The sequence below is a fragment of the Schistocerca piceifrons genome, chromosome X, assembly GCF_021461385.2.
Source record: "Schistocerca piceifrons isolate TAMUIC-IGC-003096 chromosome X, iqSchPice1.1, whole genome shotgun sequence".
Classification (NCBI taxonomy): Eukaryota; Metazoa; Arthropoda; class Insecta; order Orthoptera; family Acrididae; genus Schistocerca; species Schistocerca piceifrons.
In genome coordinates, this window is record NC_060149.1 from 377,560,413 (window position 1) to 377,570,932 (window position 10,520).

At 43.8% G+C, this 10,520-nt stretch overlaps 1 non-coding gene across 1 annotated transcript; it reads right to left on the reverse strand.

Moving 5' to 3' along the window:
- Positions 1–376: 376 nt before the first annotated feature.
- Positions 377–450, reverse strand: Trnat-ugu. Its single transcript has one exon. It is a non-coding gene; the product is annotated as a tRNA-Thr (tRNA).
- Positions 451–10,520: the final 10,070 nt, after the last annotated feature.

A 10,520-nucleotide genomic window follows, 5' to 3' on the forward strand; every position in this document is an offset into this window, starting at 1 on the left:
TAGCATCCCCCTGTCAGATGGCTCCCGCCAGCGGGACGCGCGCCCTCGCCCGTCTACGTCACCGTCGTCAGGGCCGGGCGCGCTGCTGAACCACTGACGGCGACGGGTTCTGCCGCAGCCGAGCTCAGGAAGGCCGCGAAAACGTGAACGCCCTTGCATTTCCCGTATCTTCGATACGCGCTCATCACGGGAAACTGTGTTATTACCGACGGCACCACTATCGGACCAAATGTATTCGGAACCTGTTAGTGAACATTATTATGAGATGTGTCCACCCTTCTCCTTTATGACGACTTAGAATGTAATTACAATGAAATGAACACCCTTAGCTGCTTACAGGCGTTGACATACGTCAACGGGGACAGGTGAAAATGTGTGCCCCGACCGGGACTCGAACCCGGGATCTCCTGCTTACATGGCAGACGCTCTATCCATCTGAGCCACCGAGGACACAGATGATAGCGCGACTGCAGGGATTTATCTCTGGTACGCCTCCCGCGAAACCCACATTTTCAACGTATTGTCCCGGACTACATTCGTAGTGCCCTCGCCCATTATACTCTTTACTCGCGGAGCGTTGCCGATTCCCGTAAGAGTTCGGGCACTCTTTGTGCATTCGCACAGAAGAAGAAGATGGTCAAGTGGCCGGTGAGCCTTAACTATATATGTACTAAGATGTCCGAAAGAATAGATACCATCCCTGTAGTCGCGCCATCCTCTGTGTCCCCCCGGTGGCTCAGATGGATAGAGCGTCTACCATGTGAGCAGAAGATCACGTGTTCGAGTCCTGGTCGCGGCACACACTTTCATCTCTCCCCGTTGACGTATGTCAACGCCTGTAAGCAGCTAAGGGTGTTCATTTCATTGTAATTTTATTCTAACGAGCTGCATGGTCACCGATGGTATCTGTTGTTTCGGACACGTCCGAAACAACAGATACCATCTTAGCATAGACTTAGAATCTGTTGGGGACAGTGTCAATAAAGTGTGTGAATGTCTAAAAGTGCGGCAGTCTATTCGCGCTCAAGAGTGGAAAGCAAAGAAGGTAGAGACGTTCGACGGTGGGGTCTGGAGCGGAGTCTACGTTCTAGCTCATCTCAAAGGTGTTCGGGACTCCGGGGACGCCAGTCCATTGCAGGAATGTTATTGTTCACAGACCACTGCCCCACAGAATCTCTTGCCCAACGTAAAGTCCAGGGCGACTGGAAAAAAGCGCAGGTGACGCCTGTATATAATAAGGGTAGAAGGACGGATCCTCAAAATTACAGACCAATATCATTAACATCGGTTTGTTGCAGGATTCTCGAACATATTCTCAGTTCGAATATAATGAATTTCCTTGAGACAGAGAAGTTGTTGTCCATGCATCAGCACAGCTTTAGAAAGCATCGCTCCTGCGAAACGCAACTCGCCCTTTTTTCACATGATATCTTGCGAACCATGGATGAAGGGTATCAGACGGATGCCGTATTCCTTGACTTCCGGAAAGCGTTTGACTCGGTGCCCCACTGCAGACTCCTAACTAAGGTACGAGCATATGGGATTGGTTCCCAAGTATGAGAGTGGCTCGAAGACTTCTTAAATAATAGAACCCAGTACGTTGTTCTCGATGGTGAGTGTTCATCGGAGGTGAGGGTATCATCTGGAGTGCCCCAGGGAAGTGTGGTAGGTCCGCTGTTGTTTCCTATCTACATGAATGATCTTTAGGAAAGGGTGGATAGCAATGTGCGGCTGTTTGCTGATGATGCTGTGGTATACGGGAAGGTGTCGTCGTTGAGTGACTGTAGGAGGATACAAGATGACTTGTACCGGATTTGTGATTGGTGTAAAGAATCACAGCTAACTCTAAATATAGATAAACGCAAATTAATGCAGATGAATAGGAAAAAGAATCCTGTAATGTTTGAATACTCCATTAGTAGTGTAGTGCTTGACACAGTCACGTCGATTAAATATTTGGGCGTAACATTGCAGAGCGATATGAAGTGGCACAAACATGTAATGGCAGTTGTGGGGAGGGCGGATAGTCGTCTTCGGTTCATTGGTAGAATTTTGGGAAGATGTGGTTCATCTGTAAAGGAGACCGCTTATAAAACACTAATACGACCTATTCTTGAGTACTGCTCGAGCATTTGGGATCCGTATAAGGTCGGATTGAGGGAGGACATAGAAGCAATTCAGAGGCGGGCTGCTAGATTTGTTACTGGTAGGTTTGATCACCACGCGAGTGTTACGGAAATGCTTCAGGAACTCGGGTGGGAGTCTCTAGAGGAAAGGAGGCGCTCTTTTCGTGAATCGCTACTGAGGAAATTTTGAGAACCAGCATTTGAGGCTGACTGCAGTACAATTTTACTGCCGCCAACTTACATTTCGCGGAAAGACCGCAAAGATAAGATAAGAGAGATTAGGGCTCGTACAGAGGCATATAGGCAGTCATTTTTCCCTCGTTCTGTTTGGAAGTGGAACAGGGAGAGAAGATGCTAGTTGTGGTACGAGGTACCCTCCGCCACGCACCGTATGGTGGATTGCAGAGTATGTATGTAGATGTAGATCCTGCTTTGTAATAGGGTGCATTCTGAAGCCGATACAGTCTTCTTCGAACTGTTGCTCTATTGAACGCAGTACACAATGCAGCAAAACGTGTCCATATTCTTCCGAAATTAGCGTTTTCTTAGTCGCAATAAGGGGACCACACCGTAACCACGAAATACTTATCCATACCGTAACACCACCTCCTCTGTACTTCACTGTTGGCGCTATACATGTTGGCAGGTGACGTTCTCCAGGCAAACACTTTCATCGGGTCGCCACTGGCTACAGCGTGAATCATCACCACAGATCACTCGTTCTCAGTCATCTACTGGTCTCATTCTCTATGCAACCTCAAGCGTCGCTCATATTTACTACAGAAATGTGCGGCTTATGAGAAACTGCTTGAACATTGTATTCAATTCTTTTGAACTCGCTACGGACAGTCATTACTGGCAGCACTTTGGAACTCACGAGTGATTGTTTCCGCTGATTTCATGCGATTTTTTACAACCACCCACCGTACTGCTTGTCGGTCCCTGTCCGCCAGTATATGAGATGACATCCGATGACTATCCAACGTTCGAAGTCATGAGCTTCCCTGACAGTGCAATTCTGCTGTTACTGCCTCTCTGCTGACTAGAGAATACGCTCTGCCTGCTTTTCAACTGGCGGGTCCACCTTTCGTGACATGTCGTGGACAGTTCCGCATTACAGAAGGATGTTTGAATACTTCTGATAAGATAGTGTACGTCTGAGCTCTTCAATCCACTGTGAAGGGTATGGTAGAGAGTACCTCCCATTTCACCATATGTTATGGTTTCTTTCCATTCCACTCGCATATGATCCACAGGAAGAATGATACGAGAAATAGTCATAATGTTTTAATCACCCCATCTAAACAAAAATAGAAAAGAAAGCTGCGGCTATGAGGCAAGGTAACGGTGCTAGACCTTCCCTACATGTTCACCCTTCAATGCAATACATTTTTCCCAACAATGGATGACTGGGCGGAGACATTTGCTGTAAAAGTCTTGACTTTTAACTGTTGTGAAAAAACTCCACCACGAGAATCAGTGGTCGTCATTCTGGAAACATATAATAAATTTCCTTGAGATTGAAAATCGTCTGCCTACCAATCAGCATGGTTTTAGTAAGTATCGCTAGTGTGAAACTCAGCTTGCCCTTTTCTTACATGATATCCCACGAGCTATAGATGAAGAGCAACAAGCAGATTCCATATTCCTGGATTCCCGAAAATCATTTGACACAAAGCCCCACTGCGGACTGTTAACAAAGGAACGAACATACGGAATAGGTTCCCAGATATGCGAGAGGCTCGAATACTTCTTAGGTAAAAGAACCTAATACTTTGCCCTCGACGGAGAGTAATCATCACAGGCAAGAGTATCGTCAGGAGTGCCCCAGGGAAGTATGATAAGCCGGCCGGAATGGCCGTGCGGTCCTAGGCGCTACAGTCTGGAGCCGCGTGACCGCTACGGTCTCAGGTTCGAATACTGCCTCGGGCATGGATGTGTGTGATGTCCTTAGGTTAGTTAGGTTTAAGCAGTTCTAAGTTCTAGGGGACTGATGACCACAGCAGTTAAGTCCCATAGTGCTCAGAGCCATTTGAACCATTTTTTGAAGTATGATAATACCGCTGTTATGGAGAACGTGGAGGCTAGTGAATCTCATCCATCTGCATCTGTCACAGAATCTGACAGTAATTAAAGTAATTACCTATAAACGCTAACAATGGATCAGTTTTCATTAACATTTTACTATCTCTTCCATTGTTGTATTGAAGTGAATACATAAATTCTGTGAATTTTACATACTGTCTACATGACTCCTGTAACTGTAGACACAGGTGCACCATCTATGCGATTACAGGGGATTTGCCCTCATTTGAATCCTGAGTTCGATACGACAGTAGGTCAACCCAACACCTTCACAATTACAGAAGGATTGAAGACTCCGAACACTTTGAGAGATATTATAATACTTGGGAAAAGACAACACAATTTCAGTGCACTATATACAGGTTAAGAAACTAGTTCCGCTGGCCGTGGTGGCCAAGCGGTTCTAGGCGCTTCAGTCCGGAATCGCGCGACTGCTACGGTCGCAGGTTCGAATCCTGCCTCGGGCACGGATCTGTGTGATGTCCTTAGGTTAGTTAGGTTTAAGTAGTTCTAAGTTGTAAGGGACTGATGAACTCAGATGTTAAGTCCCATAGTGCTCAGAGCCATTTGAACCAAACTAGTTCCAGAAAAAGAGTTGTTTACGCCAGGGCGCTCACATTATTTTTTCAAACCCTAGCACACAATCAAGACGAGGAATTACATTCTGAAAAACATGTAATCGGGTATAAACATTATTTTAGGTCAGAAAATAGAAAGTATTAGTTTTAAAATTGCTGTTTCCAAAATTACGTATGACTTATGAAACAGTAATGGAATTACGTTAATAATATAAGTAACTGATCTGCATAGACTGTGTATATATGATACGATGTTAGGTAGCCTAAGTTATGATTTGTGGTATTTTTTACTGTCTATGGTCCCTGACATGCTTGTGTGCTATACACATAGCTGTACTTCACAATCATTGTAACTTGAACTCTTCTGTTAGTCCGTGACTGTGTAAACCAATATGGGACTATGGGTCGACCTTGATGCTAGCCCAGAATTGCATATTGTATTTCATCTATTGGTACGCAGGTCAACTATTTTCTTGGCCTTCCTGAACACACCCAAGAATGTGGTCATCCTCGAAATTTCTTATCTGCTGTGTACCTCAAGTGATTATGACTAATAGAAAATGTTATTTATGACGGACAAATCGCATTATACACTCCTTGACAGAAAAAGTGAAGAACACAGAGGGGGATGAGGAAACGAAATGAGACTTCACGGGTTGAGAGGTTATATAATGTTATTTCAGTGATTACAAAGTCGAATCAAATTTATAAGGAACTTGACAGTATGAGCCCACTGATCAATAGGTCAACCTCCTATGGCCTTTCGGTCGGAAAGGTTGTCATAAAGCCGTTGTTGGTTGGTTGGTTGATTTGGGGGAAGGATCCAAACAGAGGGGTCATCGGTCCCTTCGGATTAGGGAAGTAAGTTGGCCGTGCCCTTCAAAGAAACCATCCCAGCATTTGCTGAGTCCAGTGTGCTAACCACAGCGCCATAAAGCCATTGTATTCTCTCCTGAGGCAAGCTGGCCCACAACGTCTGTAACTGACCTTTGATATCTTGAATACTGCCAGTGGAACAGAGTTGACATCAAAGCTGGTCCCACACGTGCACTATCGGGTACACATTCGGGGATCTTGTTGACTTCGGTAGTATCTCAATATCACGCAGGTTGTTCAGAGAGACACATGCCATGTGTAAACAAACAGTCTTCTGTTGAAAAAATGGCAACGGTACTGTCGTATGAGAGGTGACACAAGCGGATACGAAACACCTGTGACGTACCATTGTACCATCATAGTTCCCTCAGCCACTAGCAGCAATGATGTGAAGTCGTACCCATTTCCTCTCCCCACACCGTGATGGCAGGAGCAACACTGCTGCGCCTCTTCAAAACATTACAAGAATGGGACGTCTTCCCTGGTTGCCGCCATACTCTCTGATGGTCATCGTGTGTAGTGCAGATCCGCGATGCATTGCTGAACACAGTGCGACACCATTCATCCACAGTCCGTCTATCCTGTTGACGGCACCCCTCCAAATGCAGCCATTTGTGTTGTGGTGTTAACGGCAGCCTACAGATTGTAGGATAATCTCATAGTCCAGCTGCTGTTAGTCCCCGATCAATGGTGCGGGATGATGCGTGGAGTCCAATACTTGTTCTTAGACGGCAGGTGCAGATGTGAAGGGATTAGGATGTGCTTAGTGCATAATATGGTGACCCTCTCTTGTGGTAGTCAGAACTGGTTAACCGGAAACTTGATGACGAGTATGCCTGCCCTCACGTTCCCATGCTGTCCAAAATCGCGCCACAGACACGTCCGAATGCCCCCAGATCTGGACATTACACGATTCGACCAGATGGCCTAACGGAGACCACAATGACGTCACTGTCCAACTCTTTAAGATGATGATAATACTGTCTCACACGAGTACCCGGCATCTCCGTGTCGATCACAGTGAACACTCAACATCTGAGGCTGGTCGTGCCTCGTAACAACACTAAACACGTACAACAGTAACGCTCTCTGTTGGCCGTTCTACCTGTCATAGAGAATTGCAACTCTGATCATTTACATACCCACCGATGGTGTATATGTTTACAAAGTTACATTGACATCTGACCATGTCTTCTGGTGCTTCTCTTCTTTTGTTAGGAAGTATAGTACGAGTAGTTACGAACGTTGAAATGAGATAGTTTAATTGCATTCGTAGAGTGTATACAAAAAGATATCAACGACGCTTAGTATGTTGTGTGGGACTATAAACTTATCATTTTTCAGTAGGTTACCATTGTGCAGGAATGCAGACTTTGGGCTCTATGGTAGCGTTAAAGTTTCTTTCCATTGTGTTTCGTATCGTAGTTAATTATGCAACCCATTAGCTATCAGTGTAAAGTGGGCGCACGAACCGCTTAGCACGTTGCGCGGAACGCTAAACTGATCCTTTTTTTGAGTGGGGTACCCATGTTCGGAAATTAATTGTTTGGGCACTGTAAGATATCATGTTTTGTGAATGATACGTATATGGTGATGGATGTGCGTTCTACAATTTGTAATGAACCTAGTAAGGGATTGAGACCCTGGAGTAAGTTATATAGGGAGTTCAAAATTTTGTCTTCGAACTTGATTGTAGAATGTACATCGATGATGTAGATTCTGGCACTCATGACGAAATAAATGTGGGTGTGTGTACAATATTTCAGTCGCAACAGGAATTCGTGCGATAAGGTCTTTCTCTGATGACAAGAGTAACGCAACCAAAGTCTTTACAGTAACACAGAAAATAGTCGAGTGTAAGATCTGGCGAACGTGGTAGCCATAGACAGCCCCCCCCCCTATCAATCCATTGATTTGGATGTGGGGAACAAACTGTCATCACAGTATTGCAACCACTTTACCTGACGAGTCAGTAGTCGTATGCAAAATGAGATAGATCGATTCTGTTAGTCTCGTTGGCATTAAACACGACCCCCTGATGTGATCACAAATTATCCATGCCCATTGTTTCATACTGCACCTGTGCTGGTTACTTTTAATTACTCGCACTCGTCGCCTTCTTCTGAACATTTATGAGCGTTATGCGAGTTAACAATGTCGTCTCGAGTGAACGTGCAGTAATTGGTACGTAGCAGAAACGTCAGGTGGAGTGTGCAGCGACGTAAATGTTGTTCCGAAAATTGGATTCGTCGTGGATATTCCTTCATTACTATAGCCTGGACTTTCTGCAGATGGTATGGATGTAGCTATTGCTTACGAAAAACACCCCACACGCTAGCGTAACATGTACCCGACGCTTGCACCGCTTGGCAAATGCTGCTTGATTGTTCCTCTTCAAAGTGGCTCAAAACGTCGTCCTCAAAGTCACCTCTAACCGAGTGTGGACATCCGGCATCTGTTATTAACTCCTAATAAGTATTTTTTATTTATCCGTAACCATTTTCCACGCAAAAATGAGAACATGAATTTTCTTGAATTACAGCGCCAACTACCAAGAATCAAAACAAATGTTTAAGACAAAATGTACGTAGTTTTTTATGTAGAATCTGCTTCTGAAATAAAAAAAATGTGGGTTCCCATTTGAAATTTTTAAATTGCCTCCCGCCCCACCCCCAGGGTGCTGGGGTGGCGGGCTAATTTTAGCACCAGCAGATGTCCCCCTCGAAAATAATCAACTTTGGATTCTACACATTTTTTCGTGTGAAGCTTATTTTTCGAGTTATTCTGGTTTGTCAACTTAAAATTTACCCCCTGTATAACAAACACAGAAAACGCAGTTTGGTGTATATACGCGGCACAATTTTGGAAACCGTAAGCGATAAATACTATACCTACTTGTAACTTCCTGGTCCCTCCTAGTCTTAGGTCAGTTGCTCCGGACGTCAAATGATGTGGTGTGTACCTATCTGGAAATCTTCCCTCATACAATCATGCAGTAGCTCTACCGTTGCCATTAACTTTGCTATATGCAAGAAGCATATCAGTTGTTCCGTTTCTTGTTATGTCATACAGCTGTGAAGAACGTTACTGCACTGGTACACAATACACCTATCCATCATGAGGAGAACAAAGGGCTATGTAAAGATGTAGCGTATGCACAGAAATCTATTAGGCGCAGTCCGTGCATCCACCTTACACTTATGGCTAATGGGTTGCATAACTGATTAAGATACCAAATACAGCCCGAAGAAACTTTGATACAATCATTCCCGGACTTCGATGCCCCACAGAGTCCACACTATGAACTATCAGACACGTGTTCCCTCTTTAAGAATGACAATTTGGCCGCCATGTACAACACACTCTGTGTTGTTGGTGTTTCTTCTATACACTCTGTATATGTTAGCCAAGTGTGTAGTATGAAAATGATCACGAAATGAAGAGAATAAAAAAGAAACAAATACATGCAGGTTAATCATTTCCATTGCTTATTTTTTAAAAAAAGTTCCTCTCTGTTGGTACAACTTAGTGACAGGAAAGCGACAGCTTCGACAACTCAATGGCTGACACGAACTGAATTCTCCGTGTCGTCATCTGCAGAGTAATACTGGACGATTTAGGATAGAATAATAATAAAAACGTATTTTTGGGAAAGACAAATGTTAGACTGAGATTATTTTCAAGAATCCTTAGAAATGTGGTTCATCTTTATATGAGATGTTTTGCAAAACTCTTGTCCCATAAATTCTTATATATTGTTCACCGACTTGAGGTACCATAGGATGTTGTGTTGACAGAACAGAGCGAGAAGACTGGAGGAAGAGCTGTACGAATCGTCATTGTCTTATTCAGTTAGAGACAGAGCGACGCAGAGAAATTCCAAAATTCTCCAGTAGGCGATATTACAGAAAAGATGTTGAGCTTCGGAGAAAAGCTTTCCGTGCAATTCTGATGGTGTAAGTTCCAAGAAGAGATATTACGCTGTCGACCGTGTATATCTTGTAGTGATCATAACTCGAAAACCAGAAACATTTGGGGTTATATGGAGGTGTACCAACGGCGTACCAACGGCAAGGGACTGGGAAGTGAAATGTGGTATTACTATACTTTCTTTCCTCCACCACACACGATCAAGTAGTTTACCTAATACGTGTCCACATTTAAATGTAATCCATTAAATGTAATCCATTATTGGCGCGAAGATTTGTTTGAATGCCCTAGAGCTATACTAGAAGTGTTTTATTAAAGGGGATGTGTATCCTTGCTTTCCTCAGATCTCCAATCTGTTGACACGAATCCGAATAATGGTGTAGCTTTACATTTTTTACGTGTACAAGGCGTTGCCAGAAATAAAATTCACGTTAAAAGAAAAAAATTAGAGGCATTCGTGGCATGATAATCAAACTTTTGTATGAGTTGTATATATAACACGTTCTTCGTCCCCTTTTCTTTGTACATCATAATTGTTCAACACAAGTTTGCAAAAGAAAACAACTTAAATTGCAGTTACAGTTGCTACTTTCGAAAATAGCATTTAACGTTGCCAGCCTTACCTTTCGTAAACTTGAACTTCTTCTGCAATCTATCCTTCTTCTCAATTGTGTACTTGGAGGTCTCAGTAGAACTCATAAGAGTCATAACAACCGTTTATTTTGTAGGAATGAGAACCTAAACAAACAGCTTCGCTAGTTAGCTTCTATAAATCTTTCAGTTTCCCAAACTCCTGTCCATCTTTCTGGGATTATGATTGATGCTCCAGACGAATGCATGTACTGTACAAATGGTTTATCGACTGAGAGGTCATCAGCCTTCCTTCTTCTTCAATGTCGTTTAAGGACGGTTACGGTTGTACCTG